This window comes from Bemisia tabaci, chromosome 1 (genome assembly GCF_918797505.1).
Source record: "Bemisia tabaci chromosome 1, PGI_BMITA_v3".
NCBI classification, from domain to species: Eukaryota; Metazoa; Arthropoda; class Insecta; order Hemiptera; family Aleyrodidae; genus Bemisia; species Bemisia tabaci.
In genome coordinates this window covers 22,795,812-22,823,179 of record NC_092793.1, presented here as the reverse complement: position 1 = coordinate 22,823,179, position 27,368 = coordinate 22,795,812, and positions in this window count along the sequence as shown.

The following is a 27,368-nucleotide window of genomic DNA, read 5'->3' as shown; positions in this document are numbered from 1 at the left end:
TGCATGAAACTCGATTTTTTCAATTAAAACAACCTGTCAAAGTTCAAAATTAACTTCTCTCCGTGCAAAAAACCTCCAAAAAGAGAAAGTTGTCCCGACAATAATCAGACAGAAAAGGCAGACAACTCGAAGAGGAAATTTTGCAGATTTCATTCAACTCTAAGGAAAGAAACAAAGAATTATGTACTCTGCAGTTTGGCGGCTCGTTTTTTTACGTTTTTTTGGAAGGGGGGCGGGAGGGAGGACTGAGCGATGATTTTTTTTAATTTGTTGAAAACATCAACGTGCAAGATCTTCCTTAATATGGCCGGTGAATTGTTGTCTGACACTTTTTTGAATTTTGAAATAAACCTGCCTGCCTTTAAAATTCGGTTTTTAATTTTTGTATCAAAAAAACTCACTAATGTGAAGATTGTTCTTTCAAATTTTTAAGCTGCATCCTGAATTTCTTCAGCTCCATAAGAACAATAAAAAAAATGAAAAGTATGAAACAGCCGAAGTTCACAGTTATTTAAACTTAAATACCTTTTCCGTTTTCTAGAATGTAAAATACCAAGAGTAAGTATATAATAACACATGTTCTTTGTAAATGCATATTCCTACACTGAACTACGAGGAGTATGTAAGATAATCATTAATTTTTCCATGCCTTTTTCTTGATACTAACTAGATTATCAAAGTTCTCTCCTTTTTTGTTTTGTTGAACATTGTTTTTTTATGTTTTTCTCTCATGCGAAATCCAAAAAAGGCAGCCAATTTCAAATGCAAAACTACTCGATGACTTCAATTTCTTTCAGCCAAAATGAGCAAATGCTCCCATGATTTGTGACTCTAACAATATAGGAAATCTTCCTCGTAATTTTAAAGTGATGTAAGGAAGATAGGAGGCATTTGAACCTTTGAGCAATTCCCCGCTGGTTATTCTTTGATTTCAGCATCGCCCATGGATCTGCGCATAATCTTTTCCTATAATAAATATGATTGTTCTCATTTCATCTGATCGGAAATTTTTCTCGAAAAATCAGCTATCGAAAATGTATTCAATTCTGTCTTGTCCAAAAAAAAAAAAGAGCTGGAGAGGAAAAAAATATGACAGGCGAGTTGAAGCTTTTCATAAAAAGTTAATGATGATTGCCGGATAGGTGCTAATGAGAAAATTCTTATTCTGTATAGTATTACAAATTGTAATTTACAATCCATAATGTGACTCTAATAGATGTCGATTGACACACAAAAAAAAACTTGTAATGTAATGTCTTAATTCTTCTCGCCAAGACACAGAGTGCTTGCAGCTATGTACTATCTTGTCTAGGAAAAAATTAGAACTCAAGTTCTTTTCTAATTCCTTAACAGTCCGACCTTGTGACTCACGTTGTTGTGATAGGCATTCTATGACCTACTGTTGAACACCATTCCTAGCTCTTAATAATCGATAGTATTTGCTTGGTATTTCACAAATTCGAGAAGGTACAAAAAATTAATTAAAGTTCGCCTCTCCGCGCCTTCTCGCGAAAAAATGGACAGAAGTCCTCTGGAAAATCCTTAGAGCCTTTTTTTCCAAGGCGGATGGAAATTATCAGATCACAATTATCAGTATTTCGTGAAATTTCAAGAGGCAGTTAAATAATTCATATTTTTCAAAGGCTAGAGTATGCAACCCGCAAAGTAAAAGAAAGTCACAATTTTTACATTTTGAGAAACATGAAAAGGAACAGGTAGTTTTTAATTCCTTTCATTAATTCCTGAAATTTCATGAAATATTTCGCGATAAATTTCAAGATTTTATTTTTCATAAAATTTTGCCGCCCTGCTCTTGAGACTGGCGTAAGGTGTGCCTGTTTTATTTTAGCGAGTGATTTTCAGATTCCTCTGAATTTAGTTTTTCTCTCCTCTTTTTCATCGCGCGTATCCTTTCAGGGTTCCGTCCTCGTCGATCGTCGAGTAGACGTCATTGACGAAAACCCTAACGTTGCCGGCGGCAGGCGAGCCGATGATTCACGAGGCCCTATACTCCTCCTGAAATCGTCGCTCCTCTGACGTAAGGGCGGATCTCGATTTCCACATGATCCTCGGAAAGCGTATAGTTACATCGAAAACAGGGCCCACCTGAAAATCGAGATACGCCCTTGCGTCAGAGGAGCAACAGAACGACCATTCAAATAAAGAATCCCGCACAAAAAGAGGGTGTGCGCGCGGCGCAATTTATAGCCGCGCAAAGCGTGCGAATTTGAAAGTAGATCGTCCACTCTATGGTGGCCTAGCGAAAATCGCCGATGCAGTTCTCCTTGTGGACAGCTAAAAGCTAATAAAGGAGAAAAAAGAGCGGAGAGCTATGCGATCCCATCGACCGCTCAACCGCACTGACATTGTTTTGGGGAGTACGAAGGCCCGATTCGGAGCGATTAACTTCGCGCGTTACGAGCTGGAAGTTCAACTTAACAAATCCGCGTCGTTTCGTTGAAAAAAGAAGAAGAAATAAATCCTGACGATTAATTCAAACCGAGGATCGATCGAGGTCGCGGCCAGGACGAGAGGGGTATATTCGGACGCCATCATTGGCGGATCCAGAAAATTGAGAACATCGTCTTTTCTCCATTTAAACCTAGGCAAATGTATCGATTCTTGGAGGGGCAAGGTCAGTGCTGCCATTTCTCGAAATCAATGCCGAAATTCGGAGTTTTTCAAATAATCGGAACTTTTCCTGGAATCTTCTGAATCCCCTGAATTTTCAGCTATTTTTCGCCAGTTTGACCATTTAATTGATCAAATTTAGGGACTTTTTGATCAAATTTGGCGATCTTCGGAAGTAAATCCGGGCGTATTTTGGAAGTTTTCCTTGGAAATTTTCTCTGAATTTTGGCAAATCGGAATTATTTTGGACTCTTTTAGTAAAATAAAATGGCAGCACTGGGCAAGGTACTCCGGCAAGAATCGATTATTATCATAAATGGAGAAAATCCGGTGCTGCCAAATTGCTGGATCCGCCTTTTGATGCCATCTTGGCTGTCCCGACAAAGCATTTTGAATGGAAGCTTAAGAGGAGCATCTTTAATCTCGTTCGTCCTTAGTTAATGCCGATCAAATTTGGTAAAATTCCTGTTAACTGCACAGTAAGAAAAAGTACCTGACAGTGTATCAGTGTGTATGTGCAGTAAGCCACAAAGTAACCCAGACGTATAGTTAATTATTTTTGGTTGGTTTTTTTTTTTTTGGGTACACTGACCAACTCTTAGAGTTACATTGACCAAACCTATGGGTTGAAAACTCGCAACATCGCTAAAAATGAGGCACCATCCATCAGAGTCGACCCTGAATTGCACTGACGACAGTCCAATGCGCTAATTATTCGCAAGTCACAACCTTTGAGTAAAATTGAGAGAGAAATAATTATACTAGTTCAGCAAGACACTTTCCTCATCCCCAGATGTCTGAGAGCCTACAGTTTTGGTCAATTTTACTAAAACTTTAGTCGATCAACCAAGTCTTTTTGGTTGATCTGACCAAAAAAGTAACTGAAAGTAATCATAAACCCAGTATTTTTGAACGAATACGAGAACTCTATATATTTTTCTAAAATTCAACAATTAAAAATTACTGAACAAGCTCTTTAAGAGCAAAGTTTGCAGCATCACTCGTAAAGATGTGTGGTTTCCGCGTTTAGCCACGGCATTGTCTATCGAAAAAGAGGCTTTGTGAGGGGAATTAGACGTTACTTGAGCATTACACATAAGGTTCACACGTCCATCTCCGAAGGAGGGATGAAGAAAGACGGGGCAATTGTTCTGGATTGTAAAAAGAAGCGGTCGTACGAGTGCTGAAATCAAATTTGATTCCGAGTTATGGAAGCTTGTTCGGCCGGTCTTTTCATTAAGCGCGGCTTTTGCCAACTGCATCCGCGACAAATTGTCCTCTCTGCTGCGCTAAAAAAGAGCGACGTAACTGCAATTAAAAACCCGATGTAGCTGCGTGGTTTTAGCTTAGCGCGAGAGCTTTGCGGTGACGAACGACGTTGTTCTACAAGTGGAGAGGCGTGCGTTGACCGACGCGACGTTACCGCAATGTGACGGATGCAACTCAACTTTGACGCTATTGGTGCTACAAAGCGTCACAGAAAAGTTACATAGTTATAAGAAGACAAATCGTCGAATCAGGCATTAAATGCCTGGAGCAAATAGTTATGCAATCTTTTTTTAAAATTTTTGTTGTCTTCTGAACGGAAAGTGGAATCTATTTACTTGCGCGTAGAGAACGAGGGGGGGGGGGGCGGAGTTTCCCCCAAATTTGGCGCGCCCCAGAAAGTGAGTCAATTATCTTACTGACATTGAAATTCTGATTTTTGAGATCTTTTGCTGATTTTGGATAAAATAATGGGCCACCATCGACAAGGTCTGAATTTTTTGAAAGCCCTTTGAAATGAAAATGTTTTTAATGTTCCTTGTGAAATGTTCAAGAAGAGGTGCGCTGCGTGGCGCTTTAATTCATATCTTGTCACAAGACCAACTCTTCACTCATTTAAGAACGAATTATCTCGAAAAAAGTTCATCAGAAAGTTGAAGAAAAATCATCTCTAATGCTTTGAGGATAATTTATCCCGAGATATCAAGCATGTCACTAAATACAAATTTTTTAACACGTTTACAGATCAAATAGACGTAATTAGGTTCGAATAGTAACGGTATATTCTGCAGGCAACTCCTATGCACTGTTTTTTATATTTTTATTTATTTTTTTTTTAGCACGAAGGAGAAGGCCAACAATTTAGTAGGTATTTTGTGCATGTTATGACTTAAGAGACCGATCCTGAATTTAAAACAGTACTTTCCACGTCCAAGCAACTCATCGTACAACAGGTACCCGATCCCCCAAAAGCCATTTCATACACACCCACTCGTTTTTTGCAACAGTGAAGCCTAATCCGCCCGAACTCCTCTGACCGCGCCTTGTCGGGTGGTGAAAGAGAAGGTTCGTGACCCATTCTACCGTGCAACGGAAGAACGCCTTATGGACTTCAGCGGGTTATCAAAATTCAACCGAACAGAATATTTATTTTCGAGAAACGATATGAATGTTTCCCTTCAGAACTTTCAAACATGCGAGATTAAAGCGTGAACAAAATTCTGAAGAAAATTCAAAAGGAACAATATATTAATTTTCCGGGAATTTCGGTTTTTAGCGGAAGAGATTTGGCGGCGTTCGGATGTTTGGATGGTGTTTTTCTTGAGGACTGCAGCGTTCCCCATTCGGGTGCACTTAAAATCTGCATGACACCGGGCACTAAACGGCGGCGAAAACGGGTCGTCGGAGCCGGGAGCAGGGCGCTCGCCCGAAATGAAACCAGGTTATGCCCAAACTGGGAATCCGCCGACTCCGGAATGGACGGTCGATCCCGCCCGTGGCCGAATTGTCCGCTCTGAGCACCCCACGGGTTTACGCTCGTGGACACGGTTGCGCGAGTGGAATGAAAAATATGAAAGACTGGAAATTTCCGGTAAAAGTCTGATGAAATCTCACAAAGCTGTGAAAAATTTAAGACAAATTTTCGAGAGCTAGGCAAGTTTTTAGTGATCCATTAACCTTGGTTAATGATCTAAGGTTACGGCATAGTCTGTACAGAAGAACATTTTGTATCAAAATACCGAAAGGAGCCGAAAGATCCAGGAGATGACTTGGAGACTTTAACGCTGGACAAGAAAAAACAACCGACATGATTCGTGTCATTTTCTTTAAAATTATGTCTCTCGATCGATTGATAATCTTTTTAAATAGAGTAAAAAGAAACAGACTATAAAAATTACAACAAGCACTACAAACCGCCGAAAAACAAAAGTCATTCGCCTTTCATTTAATTTTATATTCAATTCTGAAAAATATTTTGCAACATCTTTCATATTTTCCCGAAACTCCATGAAATGTTTCCCATGTTTAGAGATTTAATTTTCATGAAGTAGTGCAACCCCTCTCAAGGACGGAGCGATTAGAGGGCAAAAAGACGTATTTAAGTAAAGCACTGGAAAAACGTGGTTGATATAAGCAGTACTATGTTGAATATGCCGCCAAGGAAATGTTTTTCTTAAATCAACAGGGAAAGAGCTTATATCAAAAATTAAGTCTCTTGTCAAGTATAAGTCTTTGTCAAGTATAAGTAATAAGTCTTTGTCAAGTAGAGGTCAAGACGATTCATGTGATTTTCTACTTTATTCAAGAGAAAATCTTGACGGCAAATGCAAGTCATTTTTTCTCCATTATGGGGGAAAAAATTATGGGATAACACTGGAGCATTTTGCGATAAAAGGGTATACAGTGCTCCGATTATTATAATCTTCTTCCTCATACTTTATTTGAAAAGATAATCAATGGATGAAGCGACAAAACTTTCCAGAAAATGACATGGTTGTTTTTTCTTGTGCAGCGTTAAAGTCTCCAAGTCATCCTCTGGATCTTTCGCCTTCTCGCGGTATTTTAATACAAAATGTTCTTCTGTGCAGACTATGTCATAACTTTAGGCTATTAACCAGGGTTAATGGATTACTAAAAACTTGTTTAGAAAACTTCTCGTAGCTCATTACAAAGACTGTCAAAAAACTGAGGGTTGTTCTGCAAAAATCACTAAAAATATCGAAATACGGTTGTGGGAGGCTATTGTGACTCATATTATTGGCCTCCTGATTGGACCTATGGAGCTCTTCTTACATCAGTGCATTATCAACTTCAATTCCAAGGCTATCATTTAAGTACTTACGTATTGAAATAGGAGTTTGCGAAATGCCTCAGAAATTCTGGACTTGTAAATTGTTTTTACATTAAAAAAAAAAAAAAAAAAAAAAAAAAAAAAAAAAAAAATTACTGAAAAAGGGCGAATTTGTTACCAAATGAACGCAAATATAGCTCGTTAGAGGCTATTGATGCGAGCTAAAAGTTTGTATACACTAAACTTAGATATGTTCGATAGGTCCCTCAAAACAAGCCAACTCTCAGTTTTTGGGATGGGGCAGTTTCTATGAATCAGACGCGATAATCTCATTAAAGCCTTTTTTGTACGGATTCAAACTTAAAAATAGAACGTCATGTTTTGACCGGAGACCTTTTCAATTTTATATCATGAGCGGCGATTTGACATCCATGGCAAAGTACGGAGACCCCTCAACTGATCCGATGGCGCTCTCCCACCATAAAATCGACAGAAATATTGTACGATATGACTGGCTCCTCCATAAACACGCGAGTCAATCTTTTGCGCTCGGAGGGAGTTCTGAAAAGAGACACGGGTATTGCGTCTCCTCATGACAGGAGTCTGATCCGGGCGGAAAGATCAAGTTATCTTGCATGACTATGAATAGTGTGAAATGACACAAATTGCTTGGATACATGTTTAAAAACGCAAGTTTAAAGCGAAACAAGTAGTGGATATGCCATTTCTAAATAAACTAAAATGATCGCAGTGTTAAATATTTATTATGAGAGTCGCACAAAGGAGCGAGCCGATGGGAGATGTCGGACGTCATGAGGAGACTTTAAAAAGAGACGTTAATACGTAACGCACAGGTTTAGAAGTTGCTCCATTGATTTTCGCCTGAAATTTCCTTTCTGAAGCACCCCTTATAACTCATGATGTGACAAAACAAACATCAAATCTTCGATTTCAATCAGAATGGAGATGTTGCATGTGTGAGAAATTTGCGATTTGACTACTGATTTGTATGTAAAAGTTCGCGAGAAATACGATGGTGCCACTGGTTTTCTCTGAAATTAACTCCCAAGCTCAAAAAAAGCTCTCAAGTTGAGGCCAAAATGGAGGGGATATTCCACGCTATCCTGAAAGTCCACTTCTACATCAAGACAAACTCTCCAAGCAAAGATAGGGAGCAAATACATTGACAGGGCTGCCACTTTATTTGGAAACTCCATAGCTGAAGACACGACAACCCTGCTAATGTATTTACTCTCTGCAAGGAGAGTTTGTCTTGATGTAGAGGTGGACTGTCAGGATAGCGTGGGATATCCCCTTCATTTTGGCCTCCACTTTAGAGCTTTTTTTGAGCTTGGGAGATAATTTCAGAGAAAACCAGTGGCACCATCGTGTTTCTCGCGAACTTTTACATAAGAATCAGTAGTAAAATCGCAAATTCCTCACACATGCAACATCTCTATTTCCTTTTCCGACTTCTTCCTATGGCTTATTCCACTGTGCATCATCGCCTAACTGCAACGTACTTCTCACCGATTTGCCAAACTCCATCAATTTCGTTTCTAGATTGAAGTTGAAATTCAAAGTCAAACTTGAGTCGCACTCATGTTGTTTCAACAAAAGTGTATTGTTCCGCGAACAGCAGAACTTAACATGCGGTTCAAATCGGTGGGAGGTACAGTCCTCGCCCCTTGAAGTCGGCAGAACCTGCCATTTCTTAAAGTCTCATTGAAGTTCGGAAAGACAGTGGCGCCGAAAGAACCTCTCTCCTCTCCCTAAGCGATACACTATTCTCCAAAGACAAGGAGAAACCTGCCGTTAACCTCTCGGCGACACAGGTGGAAACTTTTTCATTTGGGATTATGTGTTTTCTGAATTCCTGATGGAGAATTACAAGGCATCAGGAACAGCCATCATCCTTGTGTTGGCTGTTGATCCATAACTATACCAGATGGAAGATGAATTTATTTTTCGAACAAATTCACCAAACCTTGAATTATTTGCTGAACAAAATTGTCCACATGTTAAACATCCGCCTGGTAGGTGGGTCACCAGTTGTATGTCGGAGGCCCGAAAGTAAAAGCTTCCACCGTTGCCAAGATAGCAATAGACGGTCTTTCCTTGTCTTTTTTCTTCTCATACGTCCATAGCTCCGTCGAGTATACTTCATTTTACTACTGCACGGAGTCGTGAGGACTGTCCCTGTTTTTACTGCCGAATTCAACTCCGAGTAAAAGACCGGTTTTCATCATAGGAGATCGGTGCCCAGCAGTGTTCGAAACTCACAGGCGTCAACGCGCCGCTAAAAAATCGATCATGGCGCCTGAAAAATGAAGGCTCTGTGCCAACGTGGCCCCTAATAATCTGGATTTTCATAGGAGGTCACATAAAGGAAGAAAAACAAATCTATTTGAATTAAAAAAAAAAAAAACTCAGAATTTTCAGCAATACAAGTGAAAGCTTTTTCTTTTCTTCATGATTTCATTCTCTATGCTTTTGTCTTCTCCAAGTTACAGCTACTCGCTAGTTCTGTCAAGAAAACATCTTGCGTCTACTTTTCACTAAATGCGCCGTAATATATAGGCAAAAAGTCAAGTTGGCCCCTAAAAAATCTTCAATGGCGCCTAAAAATTGGGCTTGATGCGCCACATGCTTCCTTAAACTCAAAGGAGAGTTTCGAACACTGGTGCCCAGTCATGAGCAGAGTACCTATATTGAGAGAGTATGGCCACTGGTGTTACCACCTCTGATTGGCTCAGCCATTTAGGCTGAACGGAGCCCTTAGGACCCAAAAATGGCGGATGCCATAAATTAATGTAATGCAAAATGACTCAAAATGTAGTTTTCTTTGCTTACCGTAACAAGAAGTTTACCCAAATGCACTATTGCGACTTCTTTACATACTTTTAAGGCTAATCGTGTGCAATTTTTGAGAAAAATTATACTACATGTAGTAAGGTTGGCAGCAAGTGCGGTTGGTGATAACCGTCAAAAGTTGGCAATGACCCCCCTCCTCCCATCCACAAAAACCAAAACAAAGCACAGCCATTTTTGGGTCCTAAGCCTCTCCATGGGGCCCAGTGGCCATACTCTCTCAATATAGGTACTCTAGTCATGAGGTCGTGTGAAGTCAAGTCGGAGCGCAAAGCACGCTAGTTTTTCCGGCGACCTGGCAAGCGGGGCGGCGAGCTTTCTTGGAGGCTGGAGACCGCAGAAAGCAGGAAAACGAGAGCCGGGCTCGTACACAATATATCCTTCATTTCCTGTTGCCTAGCTCATAGTTTTACGATCAATTATTCCACAGTGATACCGTTGCCGTTGCACGGTCTTCGGATTAGATAATCAGGCACATCTATGACGTCTCCGCGACCACTCACCTGTCCGTGCCGGTGCCGTATGGGCCGTCGTTGTGAAAGGTCAATACGTTTGCCCGTCTTTTTGCGGCCATCCGACGGGAACGGCCGAAACACGCCCGGCAGTCCGACACCGTAACCGATCCACGAAATGACCGGACAGTGAATTACTCTTCACAAGTGGACCGAGTTTATCAGAAAGGAACCAACCTAGATTTTCGAACAAATGAATCAGTGAGAACGAAAACACACCAACTCGGTAACTCGAAAATGCACAATTTCCATTAAAGACAGTTAATTTACGAAAAGATCATTGAAGTTAGCGCATCTGTCCCAACTTGGACCTTTAAAGTGTCCATTAGTACTTGTCTTTCAGCAGCAAAAATCTTTTTCTTGAAGTAACTTCTTCACCTACTGTGCAGTTTTGAGCGTGTCTTGATTATTTTCATTTTTCCGAGTTGGTGTGTTTTCGTCCTCGCTGATTTAAATTGAGTTATGAATGTTTTGGAGTTCTACTAGCCTTATATTTTCTCCTGCCAAAAACTGAAAGTTGTTGAACAATCACAGGCGGTCTGGCGAGAGGTGCTGTATTATAGGGTGCTTCAGTATTCCACAAATTCTGACGAATGACTCAAGGGGCCCCGATTGGACTCCTGTAGGGACCTTCAAAACTTGGAAAATCTGCATGAACGAGGACATAAGGTTAGTTAGGGGGTCCCACCCAAAGACATAAAGACGGAGTGCTCGTATCTAAAAGCACGGGAAAAAAGTGAAGCCTGGTTTGGCGCTGGGTGCTTGTGTGAGTGTGTAAATGAGCGCGGGAATCCATGGCGGCAAACGGAAATTTGATTTGAACTTGTCCTCTTGATTTTTCCTTATTTCTTCTTCTAAACGTGTTTTAAATGCCTAAAACGATTATATTAAGAAAGTTCGGTCTGCGTCCTAATATAATACACCTACTTTTGCTCAGTAACAGGCAGTAATCTCAGATAAAGTTAGTTTTTCTTCTGCTCATGGTGGTTCTGCAGGTTCAAACAGGCCGTTACAGTGCTAGATGACCGTTACTCCCAAATGAAATTAATCGGTCGACGACGGACCAAAACTAGCCTAAAGTTAAAAAATATGAGTCGGTAAGTGAATTTGGGCAAAAATCAACCTAGAATTCTTTGTTTCCGCAATTTTATTTAGTTCCCGCCCTACATTTGAATTTCAAACTTGTCCCAATTTCCCGCCAATCCTCTAGCCAATAGTAGAGGTGGTTGAAAAGAAGCTTCATTTTTTGCTTTTAGCCCTCCGTCTTTATGTCTTTGGTCCCACCCGAGAAAAAAGGCCCTAAAATGTATCAACACCCCAGGAATTTTCGAGCCAGACCGACACTGTAACAAATCCTCTCCCTGGACTTGAACTACCCAGTAGTTGTGGTCTGACGTACGGGAATTTTTCCAGTAAAACGGGCCCAAGAGCGAAACATCCCTAAGATCCCTACAGCCTTCGGGTACCATTAGCAATTTCTGAAGGTTCCATTTTTGACAAGTGTGCGTGTAATGCACAAGTCCTCTATCCCATTTACTGTTGGCTCCAGTAAAAGGATTCTGGCCGAACACGCGCGGTAAACGCATTCGCGAACTCGTGCTAACGCAAGGGGCAGTTCTTCATTGTCGGGCCGAATGACATCGTGCATTATTTATGCAGGATACGCGTGCATGGGTCAAAGTCACCTGCTAGTCGCTTTTCGAAAGGTAATCCATCAAGTTTCAGCGTAGCATGCATTCACGCCCCACTGCCCATCTAAATAGATTTCCAATCCATCAACCATTACTTGGACGTGTTTTAGCAAAAAGGAACTATACCTCTATATCAACAACTTTAGCCGCCTCACTGATTACAAACGGAATGTAACGGAGTAATTAAGCACATCATGCATTTTATCGACAAAATTTCACTTAGTGTACGAAGGAATTTTTCCGGAGCAAGGCAGTATACTTCTTACCATAGCTAGTGGGATATTCTACCGCGCTGAGAAATAGGTAGAACTTCCTGACTTTGTCAAATTTTCTCTGTCAAATTTCAATTTTCTCTGTCAAACTGCAATTTTCCCTCCAACTATTCGACTACTTTTGCGTAAATGCAGCAGTATTCAAGTAAAAAATGCGTTATTTTTTGTTATTACAAAATCGCTACGTATTTTTTAATGTTTATGGAACTTTTCATGAAAAAGTTCTATGAATCTAGACTGGTCAAAGAACACACCAAGCGCGCAACTATTCGAACTCCAGAGTAGTCACGTGGTATCACACAAAAATGAAGGCAAATCTGACCTTTGACCGTGTCTCAAATTACTGACTTTCATAAGTTGTAGGTATTAATGTCCACATTGTTCTATGCAAATATTAAGCATGCAACTATTCGAACTCCTGAGTGGGTATGTGGTATCACGCAAAAATGAAGGAAAATCTTAGATTTTGGCCTGTCTCAAATTACTGACGTTTATGAATGTAAGTAGTTTCATCTCGAATAACACATGAAAATTTCAACGAAAAATATCCACATCCTTTCTCTGTAATGAATGTTTTATCGAAGGAAATTTGGCGACGCCCAAGGGCTCATACGGCGTTTTTTTTTTCCTAGTACGACAGCATTCCGACAAACGAAAAAATGCTCTAAATCAAAATTCGTCAAATTGTTTTGAGAGCTAGGATAGCACTTTATGAATGGGGACACTGAGCCAACCAAAAACAAACAAAAAATAGTAGAAGCTTACATGCATTTGTACCGCAGAGCGTCTGCAAGAATCGATGATCCAGAAAAAGGCGGAATACCAGAAGATTTAACAAAAAAATAATACAATACGATGAAAAAAGGGGAGAAAAATATGAGAATACAACAAACAATGTGTTTTTGTCATATCTTCTCAATTAAGCACCTCAATTAAAAAAATCAATCTTCCGTTTTAAAGATCTGAGTATGTAAATTGTTATAAAAATGTTGAAATGAAGGCACGTTGAAACACATGGCAGTTAAAAGAGAGGTTGATCAAAATTGGTGCTTAGAAGAATAAAAGTTCATAGTCTTGCGTTATTGGTAACGTTATGAGTAAGTCTTGAATTTACAGAGAAAAAGGACAAACAATTTCTTCCCCACGATATTTATTTGGTCAGCATTTTGATACTCTGTGTACTATCTTGTTTCATGATCTTAAAAACATTATAGAATTATACGTTTCAGCCAGCGAGTGTCCAATTTTCGCTCACTGTACGAGGTCACTAAAATAATGGTCGCAAAATTATGACCATGCAAATTTAGGTAACCTCCGGAACGCGATTTTGCAGGGCACTTATATAATCTCCCAAGGCAGTTTTGACACATTGCACCAGACTTGGTCAAACTTGCCTTCTTATTAATTGAAAAATGGAAAATACCTGGCAACTATGTACGTTTTGCACAGGCTCGCCTGCACTCCTCCTGCCCGATCATCTCATCAAGGCAAAGGTGTTCGTTTTCGGAGCCAGTGTTTTATGTATGCATCCATATTAGCACCGCTAATTGCAAGCGCAGTAAACATAGCTTTACTGGAAAATTAGTCCGTTCGAATGCAGCGTTAAAATATAACTGGAGCACTCTCGTGATAAAGTGCTTTTGCTCACGATAGCACTGTTTACATAGTCAGTGGATCATTCAAAGGGCGAACGGAACTGATTTGACCCCGTGCTGAAGGAGATCATCATTCTTTAAAGTCTTCACAGAACGCGCATCCAGAAGACTTGAGATTTTAATATTAACTTCAAATTAACTTAAAAAAATTTCGGCCCCGCACAGTGGTTCGAGTCAATAGGAGAGGTCGGACAAAATTTGGAAACTTTCAACCCTCATAACTCCGTTTATACAAAACTTTGAGGTTCTAAAACTGGCTCCATTGCTTTCCTCGTGAAATTCGCTTCTGTTAGCACCCATTTAAATTTAAAATGTGACGAAATAAACATCAAAATTTGCAGTTTTAGTAAAAATTTCATGTCCGACTTTTCTAATTGACTCGATCCATTGTGCTCCGGTGATGGCAAATCGGAAAAGTAAGTATTCTCGATATACATATCTATTCAGGTCGCAATTCTGGAGTCATTTTCAATTATTTTTTTAAAACAAAATGCTACATTTGTGTACTTGATGTACTACAAAATGGTTTAAGACGTATATTCAAGTTTGCGGTTAGTAGAATATGCTGCCTCTGTAGTTTCAATACGTTAATCTATAACTCTATTTGACTATTACCATAAAATCTTTTGTCTTGAACCAGTTTGAAACTCAAATTATCCTGAAAACACCTCCTCTGTAGTGCAAAAGAAACAATTCAGTAGAATGATTGTCAGAGAAAATGTTTCATCAATTTCTCCATCGCTATGATCGCGGCACCAAATTATTAACAAAAAAAACCTGGGAAATATCAAATATTATGGAACGTATTTACCTCCATTTCAAACAAATCGGGGGAAAATCTTGTACTTTCCAACTATCCCGTTAAGCATCATTCGATCTCAAATTCCCCAGCGTGCAGGTGCGTAAGCGACTAATAACCTCTCAATAAATTTCAAAGTTAGTAATTTTGAGTGGATTTCTAGCTTGACTCATCAAAGAAACCTCAGTTAATGACCAGCACCCGTCTCTAAACAGCATCATCTTGCTTGCGATGATATACTGGTAAAACCCAGCGAGAAGAAGTTAACATCGGTACCTACAGGCTTCTGAAAGATATTTTGTTCCCCATGTTCTAACTCGAGCTCGTGCATTGTATCCCACAACAGTCTGTAGGTTTCTTAAAAGGTATTTAAGTGCAATAGGTCCCCCCACCTAATTGAATACTTTTTCAAGTACTTTGGTTGATTAGACTAATGCAAAAGGAATTCATACTTTTCGGGAGCTGAAATCTTTCATAATCCGTGGAGGCGTTTGTGTATTTCTCTCAACACATCAATTATAAAATTAAATATTTTTTTTCCCGAAAAAAATCGATTATTTAGCATAGGTTTAAATGGAGGAAATCCGGTGTTGCCAAATTGCTGGATCGTCCGCCTCTGTTCAACTGCGAAAATAGGTAGGTAAGCACCCGGCTGTACCCCGTCGCTCGGCCGCGGTAGATGGAGTGTCAATCAAGAGAGGTTGATCCGTGTAAATCCCCCCTAATTGATGCCTCTAGAGAGAGAGCAGGAGCACCTGGGAACCGAATCCAAACCAAATGATTATGTAACCTATGACAATTAATAGTCGAAGAATGACGATTGCTGATTGATGAAATTCGGACCTCAGCGACGGCTAATCGTGCGTGAGCGATTGTCACTCGCCAGCTTTTGGGCTTACTCGCTAGTGCCATATCTTGTTGCTTTTTTTTCGCTTCTCGCTTCCGGATCGAAATTTTAGAGGATCTTTTTGATTTTTACTTGGATAAAATATCACTTTTTCAACCTAGCGTTTAAATGAACTGAACTATGTGCGTGCTTTGCTTTCATTTCTTTGAAAACATGCATGAGGAGTGAAAATTCAAAACCTGGTAGGAAAGAGCCGTCGGGTGTGGCTAAAATTGTGCATGCTGTTCTTCACTGACAAAGGATTTTTCTTCTCTTAATTGAATTATCATGTGAAATTTTGCCCTCAATTTTGGTCGTATTTTCGTACCGAGAATTGTCATTGTTACGTTACTGGATTTATGTTAGACGCGAGTAAAAAGAGCTTACTACGTTTTGAATTTCCACTCTCTCCATATTTTCGTAATTGGTTTGGATCTAATTTCACTAATATTCAATGATAAGTTAATTAGACGACTGATAAATTATATTTTACTCAACTCAGATCAACTCCTCTAAGGTGGATGAAGAGTTTGTTTTTTTCTGTTGAATGATATTTTTTCCTTGAATTGCACTGGCTATAAACTTGAAGACAAATGATTTTCCAATGGATGGCACTTAGCAAAATGAAATACAGGTGTAAGTCTTACAATATTTCTAGATCGTTTTGATTTTGTTTTGTTATGCTGCTTCGAAATGTTTTTCAATGTGACGGCTTGATAGGTAGACGAAGGCGAATTCAGGTCCGTTTTGCAAATTTCTCTGCTAGAAATTGTAAGAATAGGACCTAAAAGCCCTCCTGATGGCATCGGTGGTGTAGACCCACGGTTAAACTCGTAGCCTCGGCAACAAGGCAGAGACCAGTCTCCAAACTGAGACGCTTAGTTTATTGAATGGATTCAATTAATACTTGTACCTCTTCATCTGAACAAAGACCCGGCAAAGACAGTTGTGGCGCGGTCCAGCCGGACAAAGCCACGAAGAACAAACCGCGCACCGCTGGAGTCCAGACTATAAGTGCGCGGCGCGCCGTAAGTTACCGGAAGGGCCGAAATTGGGGAAATTCCGGATTCGAGGCTGTTGAACTTGTTCATGGAGGCGGCCAAAAGTCGCGCCGCAAGGCATTGTTGAGTATGGGTGGATTCCCCGTGGTCCGTGGTGCTTTCCCTTGGCCAGGTCCCTAGGGTAGTCTTCCGTTCTGCAGCAGGCGCCTCCCGGAAGGAAGAGAATGATAGGTGCTGGAAAGTAAAGACACCAGGTAACGGGAAAGAGACAGGTTTTTCGACTTACTGCGTTGACTTTCCATCGGCCCTAAGGCTACAAAATGCATGCTCCGTGCTTAGGAAGAACACAGGATGAGCCTATCGACGTTGCCAAATTTTCCTCGATACAATACGAATTTTCAGGGATACGTAGGAAGATTTTCCCTCCAAATAGGTATTAAGAAAATTACATTAGTAATGTGATATGAAATAAGTAAAAATTCGTTTTTCTTTGTAAAAGCAGTCTGTTTTTGATTTTATGAACGTAGTTTTTTTTTTTTTTTTTTTTTTTTTTTTTTTTATTTCAAGAGAAAACGACACCATATACAGTGCTCCGATTATTATAATCTTCTTCTTTTTACTTTATTTGAAAATATAATCAATGGATGAAGCGACAAAACTTTCAAGAAAATGACGTTAATAATGTTGGTTGTTTTTTCTTGCCCAGCGTTAAAGTCTCCAAGTCATCCTCTGGATCTTTCGCCTCACAAGTCACAGTTGTCACAAGTCTTGTGACAACACTTGTTTGATTTCGCATTCAACGAGAGAGATGGGAGGTCATTTTGGTTTTGCTGAAGGTGTACACGAGAAGAGATAATGGTACCTACTTTTGTGATATCTAAAATTGATTTGACGACGCTCACCAACATTTATGGTTGATCAATTGTATTTTTTTTTAAATGACCACTTGATGATCACGTTTCTGATTGCTTAAATCAAAATCATGCTATAAAAGTGCGCATATCTTCTGGTTGTAACAAATTCTGAGAGAAATGCGGTTGAATACATTAATCTGTTGTCTGGTATGTTCCTTGGTTAAAATCTATCACATTTTGGTAAATCACACCATTATTCACTGAACTTTACATTTTTTTCCATCCAAGTAAATATCTGCAGCCGTTCCCTTAAAATAATTGTTTCCAGTGCTAAGAACATCACTTTTTTATGTTGATCCATTTATTCCAGAAATAGGAAAGTTGCATAATCTTGATAACGTTACAATTGGACGTATGTATGCTAGAGGGAACTACGTTGCACTTAAGACAATACACACAGTTCCTTTCAGCATAAAACTAGACCAGTTATTCGCTTAGTTCCTGACTTTCTTTTCTTTTTTATGAAATCCTTCACATTAGGTGAATACTCTTTTCCACATCGCACAATTATTTACAATGTAGGCTAGCACAAACTTCAAAAAAAAAAAAAAAAAAAAAAAAAAAAAAAGTGGACTATGCGGACTATGACTTTAATTCAGCGCCCGCTGGCACGGGCATTAAAGTTGTTGCCTCGATTACAGCAGAGCGTAAACATCGATTGCAGCTCAACCGATGAATTTCACATGCGTCGTCATGTTTGGTGTTAATTACACTTCCTTAATTAGCCACAATTTGGGGCTTCGGATCAGATAAGCGGCCCCAAATTCCGTGATCGAAGTGCTTATCTCGGAATCGCATTCCGTTACACTTCGGATTCCGGCCCCCTTCTTATTTCTCACTTTCCCCGCTTCGATTAGGTTTCAATAAGACGAAAGGAGGAGAGGGGTAAACTTTAGACTTTCTTGTCCCCTTCAGATTTGCTACTTACGTTCTCGACTGTAAAATGGTGTTAATTACACCGCAAAGTCAACCAAGGGGGTATGCCCAACGTCCACTACGCAGGCAAACCCCTGGGAAATACTCCGCGCCATCTGATGACCGCTTCGCGGGCCCAGAGAATTAATCCAAATATAGTCAGTCACCTTCCGGCCAAAATATCAAAAGCGCCATGAGACGTTTTAAAATTTCTCCGGTCATTTTTTTCTACAGAAAAAATGTTCAACAAAGCTGTCCGAAAATTTCACTGAGTTTTGTGTATGCTGCCGATAAAATTCGGTGAAATTTTCAAACAGATTCAACCAACAATTTCTCTGTAATTAATATAAAATGGCGGCGGAAAGTTTGAAACATCGTATGGCACTTGTGATACTTCAGCCGGAAAGTGACGATGTAGCGATCTCATCCAGAGAATGTTGATTATTGATAGCCTGGAAAATTATGAACATCGGTAAAGTAGATTTTTAAGACTGTGACAAAAAATGAACATTTACAATGTTAAAATGGGATAGTTCACAACTTTATCACTTAACAAATACAAACATTTCAGTCATATTTCCAAGACCGAAATAAAGTGAACGCATCTAAGGACTATCACCTGTCGATAGCCGCAAAAATCATGGAAATTGGCCCAATAGAACGGAAGGACGAATAACTGTGACAAAAAATGAAAATTTAGGGGGTCAAAGAACCTATGTCAATGGTGATGCTTCGGCCTACGGTAATTATGCAGTCTTCGGTATCAACAGTCGCATCGATTTCCCTTTTTGATGTGCTTTATTTGGTCATAGAAACATAGCATATAAGGAAATTTAATTGGAAAATTGACAACAACGGTGAAGTGTGCAGGCGGATGGGCCCTGCATGGAAAAGTTATGTAAGCAAGCCGAGACAAATTCATCCAATTTTTTTCTCTTCTTTCCAAAGAAGCCGGAAAAAATTCCTTCGATTGGTAACTGGCTTATGACCATTTGATTGTTCCTTGTCAACAATTAGAGCGGTGTTCAGTAATCAGGTCAACTGGAAAGCCTTTCATTTTCAGTGCGTTCTCATAAATGAACTAGTCGACGAGAAAACCGATTATGTCCGATACTTGAAGAGCCCTAGAATACGCTCAATTCAATAGACCCCCGGGATCATCGCAAAATGAACGTACCCGGTTTTACAAAGACCGATTCAAATATATCGGCACGCTGTTTCCGCATTGCCTCTCGGAATGAATCCACTCGGTCTTTTGACAGACCGCCAGCTCTGAAAAAAACGAAAAAACCGCCGATTTGCATTATGTTTCAATTTGCTATTGTGCGGTTCTTGCTCAGTAAAACTCAATCGACTTTCTGCAGTGAAAAGTTCTGCACAGAGCCTCGAAGGCTCAAGCGTTCCCTTTCGGTGGAATGTGGAAAGAAGTTAGTAGTCCATAAAGCTGTAAACCCGAAACAGCGTTGTCACTCCGAGTGAAACATCCGTGAACAATTCTCGATTTTACCTTTTGGGGGTGCGAAGGATTTGTTTGCAATGGCAACAGGTGTTCCGACATTTGGAAAGACAATTGTCGGTCCTATTGATTGACCGTGTTTGGTGTTAAGGAAATGAAGGTCTACTTGAAGCTTGGTTTAATGAGCCTGCTCAGCTCGGCACCAGCTTATATCAATATTTTTGACTCAACGGTGAATTCCGTGTAACGGTGCAGCATGAACTTGCGATGCGGCTGAGATTGTGCAGTTTTACATACTACGATAGAAAACTGAATTAATTTGCAGACAAATTATTTCCAAGGAAAAATCAGCGCTTATGTTTAGAAAAACGTATGACAGAGCTTTTGAAAAGGTCAGTAGTACACAAGGAACTGAGTCGCACAAATTTAGTAACTTTTCAAGCTTTATATGCCCTGCAACCAAAGAAATCCTCGATTGAGAGAGGAATCCTTATTTGGACTCATCCTGTTCCCCGAGATTGCAGTATCGGGAGAAGGGGCTTGAAATCTTCCAATTTTTAAATTTTCGCGAGTCTACACTAACTATTTACAATCCATGATCTATGGGTGAAAAATAAAAAAGGTGACTCATACCAAAAAAGGCGAAGACTGAAGGTTGCGTGTCATCATTATCAGCGTAAGGCTACAAAATTTTTCAACATCATAAAAACTGAAATCAGAAAACCCGTAGAATGAGGTTTGAGTGTACTTACGCTAAGCGCGCACACATGGAGGAGTACATTCGTCGGGACGGATATTTTCGGTCGCCATCTTCATCAGAGCGTGTTTCAGTGAGGCTTAAAATACTCAAATTTGAACTCGTTTTTCGTGGGATAATATCGGTTCAAAAATCCAGGAAAGTTCCTGCAGAGTTCTTTTCTTGGACTTTCAACACTGGAAAAAAAACACATTGGATCTAGAGTCCAGACTCTTAAATACATCGACAAGAAAAAATACTCTTGATTCAATCAGAATCTAGCTTAAATCAAGAGCCAAGCATCTTCATTTAAGCGGATTTCGTTTTGATTCAGGGAGAACTCCGATTGAATCAAGAGTATTTTTTCTTGTCAATGTTTTCAAGAGTCTGGACTCTAGATCCAATGTGTTTTTTTTCCAGTGAATGCATATGACTCGCAATTGAATCCAGTGTTTCTTGAAAATTTCAATAAAAATGCTCTCATCATTACTCAAATATACATCTTTTATCTGGACAATTTGGCAACATCCCAATGCTCTTACGGCGTTCTTCCTCAGCGCAGGGCGGTGTATCTACACTTATGGACACAATCAATAAAACGGATATCTTTCTGTTTCGTGATCAACGAAGGAGTCTATGATAGAATGGCTCATTAGCGACACTGAAAATGGCGTGTGCTGCGGAGAGGAAGCAACTAGTTCTGCCGTGCTAAGGAAAAACGCCGTATGAACATTCGAGAGTTGCCAAATGTCTCCGGACAAAACATGTATTTTTGAGGAAAGTTATGTCAATTTTTCTTTGAAATTTTTATATATTTTAGATGAAATTGAGAACAAAATTCTCTGAAAATTTACAAAAAAATGATGGATATTTTCTCCATTGAATTTGTATTTTATGAAAGGAAATATGGCAACGCCTGAAGGCTCTTAGGACGTTCTTCCTTAGCATGACAGATTTGCCGAGAGGGAGTTGCTCATCCGCAGGCGGGAGAAATTCTGGATTAGTCACCCGGGTAAGATGCTCATACACCAGTCGATCTCTCTGCTCACCATCCATCAACCCAGCATCGGTTTCAGGCGAGCACGTGCCGATCATAGCCAATAAGGACGTAAATACCATCTAATGAAGATTCTACCGGGGACAATGCAGGCTTGTTTTATTGTCCCCTGCTCGTCCGGTTTTGCTCCAACCGAGTGGGGGCTCAGGGGCTCTTGGCACCGTGTAACTAGCTGCCGTGCTAAAGTAAAACGCCGTATAAGCAGCCGAATGTTGCCGAATTTCATCTCAGAATATACTTATTTTTGAAGAAAGTTATGATATTTGTCCTTTAAATTTTCAGGCATTTTAGGTGTAATTACGAACACAATTCTATGAAAAATCGGGAAGAAAAATATGTACAAATTTTCTAGCAATTTCGTGTTTTGTTAAAGGTAATTTGGCAACGTCTGAAGACTTTCATGGTGTTCCTCCGTAGCAAGGCATCTTGAAGGAGGAGCTCTTTAGCACGCGAAGCTAATAGACCGAGTGGCATTGACTGTTAAAAAAAAATAAAAAAATCCTCTGAATCCCGAAGAGAAAACTCTCAAAGAAAATGTTGAATTATCCGAGTTGGGAAACCTTTTTTGTTCCTTTTTCGTGAAAATGTCACATTGCACTTTGACGAGGTTTTCATAATTGAATTTTAGTATTCTCACTTTAGCACAAATTTCACAAAAATTACATGAACTTTTGGGTTTTTGAAACAGCATTTGTTTCTCTAGTTCTCAATCACTATGAGTATTACTTGATTATTTTTAGATAATAATTATTTTTTTATTGATTTATTTATGTATGCCTATGTTTCTTCCAATTGAGATTGGCTGAGTAGTATTACTTTACGGTCATCGTACGTTTCCATCCTAGTCTTGTTCCCCATGTTTTGATTTTATTTTAATCAAATAGGATTATGATGCAAAATTTTTCTTTTGGTGAAAGTGGGGCAGTAATTTCTCCGATTCCTATTGGTTCTCTCTCAAATTAATTCAATTTTTCATCATTTGAAAAAGCCATTCAGGTTATTTTAGAAAGGGAAACTAGACACTCAGAACTATTTGGAAGTGATGTGGCTTCAGTTACGGGATGATGATGATTTATTGCAGTTTTGAGTACGAAGTTCCAGGTGGTAAAATTAGTTTTCAAGGTCACTCTCATACATCTGGCAACAAATAGTTTATTCCTGTTATTTAATTACCGACAGCTGCTGCAATCAATCTCACGAGGTCTAAATTTTTTCCCACTCCACCCATCATTTGCCCTTTTCCAGTCCCGTAAGAGAATGCACCAAAAGTACTGAATTATGATCGTGCATTGCAAAAAGCATGAACATGTTTTTCGGCTATTACGACCCACTTAAAAGGATAATAAAATGTTTTTGTGGACCGTGGACACCTTTTTCGTGTCAAAACAATTTCACTTCTGTAATTACAAGTGCATAAAATGTCAATTCCAATTTTAAATTCGTCGGTTTATCTTCCTTTATGATGCATCGTGATTTCATAAACAAAGAGATGTCTGCTTGCTTATTTAGAGTAGCTACTCTTAACACACCGACACACCCTCATACGTGAGTTAAACAAGTCTGATGAATGTAGGTTTAGTGATAGGAAAAACTATGTCGTTTGTAAACTTTTCGAAAACTCCAGGGAAAGGGAAATGATGAGAGTTGAACACACGTAGCTCATAAAGCCTATAAAAGCGTGAATTTCATTCCCTTGGACTAAAAATAGTACGAACTTGACTTTCAACGTAAACATCTATTTTTCACGCTGCTTCGAAAATCTTTGTTCTCTTAAGATTTAATCAATAAATTTAGAAAGAACTTATTTTGCTGCTCACAATTTTTAAATTCTTGCGCACTAATTTTAACAGGGAGGTATCGAAAATTGAGTGAAATATCCAACATTCGCTTCAGCCAGATTCTAATAACAGTGAGTACACATATTTTCAATTTTAAGGATTGATTCGCGTGAATGCTGCCCGATATAATGTTTCTTTGTATAGTAGGTTCTTCTTAAAATAATTTCCCGGATGATTTTTATTAGTTTATGATCAAATATTTCAAAACTGTGCTAAAAAGTAAGCCTAAATTCTCAATTTCGTGCTGTATTACACAAAAGGGATCCAAGAATTTTATTTTTTATTTTTATTTTCAAAAATAAAATTACCAGTGATAAATCATTATGAATTTTCATTGTTGAGATATCTAACTGGAGCTTTATTCGTGTTTTGATTTATTTTGTTGTTTAGTGAACCCTCTTCGTATATCGTTTCAGACACACGTGTTTCACCCCTCCTCAAAAAAAATAGCAATAAAATAAAAGCCCTTCAAACTGTGATAGATCAGTGAATTTAAAATTTTGCAAAAATGATAGTCTAATTAAAATAATTTTTTTCAATGACTCTGAGGCTATATAACAGATGTTTATTCGATCGCTCAGATCCTCCGTTCTGAATTTAAGTGGGTCCTCAAAATTTAATGTTTCGTCAAGTTTCATGGTTCTTACTTTAGGCAGGAGAGAGAGAGAAAAAAAAAAAAAAAAAAAAAAACCTGGATGCCTATGTGGCACAGCGGACGCGTATCGTTGCGCGACGATGGTGTTAAGTTGCGAAAAAAGGGGAAAAAAGTGGATTGACTAACGAGATCTCGGACCCAATCGATGGGAATCGACGCTAAATTACGCATCAATGAGGCATGAGCTGCTCATGTGTTACGTGTGCGTGCGTCGATGACGACGACGCATTCCGAAAGCGTGGGAACTTCGGAAGCCGCTTCCACGAGATTTTTACAGAAATTTGACGATCCAGCCACCGATTCTTTGACGCATCGCTGTGCGTGTGATCCCTTCTACTCACCCACGTTCCTGTTTGGTTATTTACTTGTGAATCAAAATGGACCGGATAGTATACTTTCGCGATCCAATCCTGAACAATCTAAGCAGTGTAACAACTAGACCAACTGAGATCGGCCCCAAGACTACTTTGTCCAGAGACAAGAAGCCCTCCACTGGCTTCTTGGCGACAGGTGGGAGTTTTTACCTACTTTCGGGTTCCTGTGAGTCAGCACCAACGTAGTTAAAACATTCGGAAAACGTGCTCAATACGGTCTCTTTTTTCTGCGTGTTCGACAATTCCCAATGGACAACTATGAGGGAGCAACAGTCATTACTATTTTTTCGGCTGTTGACCTACCTACATGGTGGCTGATGAGCTTCGGGTGACGTCATGAGCCAAACAAGTTTCCCAAACTTCGACTTGTCTGCAAAACGAGACTGCCAACACGTTGTTAAACATAAATCATGTGGGTAAGTCAACAATTTAATGTTGAAGTCCCGAAATTTAAAGCTTCCACCGTAGCTGAGATACTATTAGAGGGTCCCTTGCCTCTGATATTGTCTCTGCACATAGGCAACAAAGCTAAAAAAATCGTTGCAATTTCGTCCCGGCACCACGAAACATCCCGGGCAGGCGGGAGGGGTGGGATATGCTGTCGTGCTAAGGAAGAACGCCGTATGAGCATTCGAGAGTTGCCAAATTTCCCTTGATGAAACGTGCATATTTGACGCAATTTAAGCATATTTTTCCTCGAAATTTTCAGATATTTTAGATTGAGTTGCGCACAAAACTGTCTGAAATTTTTGGAAAATAATATTCACAATTTTCCCAGTGATTTCAGTTTTTATCGGAGGAAATTTGGCAACGGCTGAAGGCTCATACGGCGTTTTTCCGCAGCACGGCAGTATGTGTTTCGTAAGGGGGGAGTGGGGCTATGGGCGGGAGGAATAATTGGTAAACTGACGGATTATCACCTATTCTAGTTCACAGGGAGGAATGGGAGCCGGGAACCCTCATTACGGGAGACGCGCGCACTTGAATGGTGCGAATCTCCAGGTCCACATGTGCCAACCATCCTCGCCCCTCCCCGCCCATCACGGCGGGTCCCACCGCAAAGTACATACGCATTGCGTCAAAAATAAATAGTAATTATGCCACTCTTCCAGCTGCGCCCCAGAAAAGAAGTGCGTAACTGGGCCCGAACGTCTGCTGCGGTATGATTTTTGTGATTGAGAGTCATCCTGGCCCCTCCTTAATCTTGAGGAAAGCCCTTTTTAAGCACGTCGAGCTACAAAATTTGATGTTGCTATGTTCATTGAGGGTCGCAACGATATTTTTGTGTTATCTGGTGTATCTTTTTCGATGGCTTTGATAGAAACGAACGCACTGTCTCAAGTCCGAATTCTAAATTGATAAAAAAAAAATTGGATTGTTTGAGCTGGTTTACGGTGTTTACGGAGACAAAATGGACTGCATTTTGCAATTTGGACCTATGTATAAATTCTGGCTCATCTGATGAAAACACTTTTGTGCATAGGGAAACTAATGGCACATACGTTGCTTTTAAACCGGGCCGGAATTTATAGGTCCAAATTGCAAAATGCAGTCCAAATATTCCACAGACTAATTATTGTTCGGGATAATTTTTTTGCGTGAAGTATACGTTAAAAGCATTTTGCAAGAAAACGGAGGGAAGGATGCGCGCGTGCATTTCAAGAGATAATTTTGAGCCTTAGATTACAGTTCGCCCAATAAGGGAACGAAATATGAAACTCACCAAAACTCGTCGTTTGTTTTACTATTGAGCCACTCCAGGTCCAATTATCGGAAGTTGCTTGTCTCGGCGAAATCCTCGATTTTGCGATTTCGAAATGGTCTCATGATCGAGCAGCAGCAACCATCGGGAGCTTTGTCCATTGAAATACTGACGGTCAGGCTCCATTTCCGCTGCACAGTGAGCGTAATTGCAACTTTCAAAAGCCAAACTTACAAGAGCGAAATTCATTTCATTTTTTTTAAAAAATAATGTCCAATGGACGCATCTTACTTTCAAAATTTTCTTTTATCGACATTGAGCCTTTGTAAGACCAATTTGAGTGAAAGTTAATTTGTATGAAAACGACACAATCTTAGGCTTGTACAGAGCTTGTACTCTCCCCTCATAGTAATAACCTAATTTTCAAAATTTATTTGGTGGGTATTGAGTCCAAGAAATTTTCGTGAGAGCCAAAAACACCATTGATTGCGGAGCTTTTGGCCTCACTTTTGTTTATATTCAGTATCATTGCTCTTATTTTTTCTCTCCTCCTCAAGGGAGAGTCTGCCTTTCGCTTTAAGTTCGTCGTGAAAGTCCACCTATGGATATATAAATGAGAACAGACGTATTGCAAATAGAGAACTTTTGAGTTTTAACTGTTGGATCTAAAATTTTTCCTCGGTGTGCGACGTAAATAACTACCTCTGCAATCGCTTGTCGTCATATTCCGCAGAACAAATCGTGACGAGACATCACGAGCCTGCAAAACAGATCCACAAAATTGGAACTGAAATTTTTACAAAAAGAAAGAAAATCGAACAGCTTCATAGTCCAACAATAAGAAGGTAACATTGTTGTCAATTCCCTTGGAGTATTGATTTTGAAGTATGAACTAAAAGGTCATAATTTAAGCATATCATAATATGACTATACTTTAGAGCTTTCTTTCCTGCCTTGAAGTACATTTAGAAGTAAGAAAGTGCATTTAATTTTAAGTACCAATTCTGGTAGTTTGGATGCATGAATGGCACAAAACGTCGCTCCTCTAACGTAAGGGCGTAACTCAATTTCCGCATGAGCCCCAGAAAGCATAGATTTATATGCGAAATAGGGTTCACATAGAAATTGAGATACACCCTACGTTAGGGGAGCGACGATAAAACGCATTTCTTGGATTTCTGGGAAAAAGCATATTGTATTGGTTTTTTTTTCATCGTTTAAACTCTGAATATCTATTTGGCAACCAGTCTGTAACATGATATTCTGTGAGATCCGATTGCATTTTGACGGCGCACTTTGTCACGGCTTAATCAATCAGTTTAAAAGTTCGGTCGAAGCGAAATGTT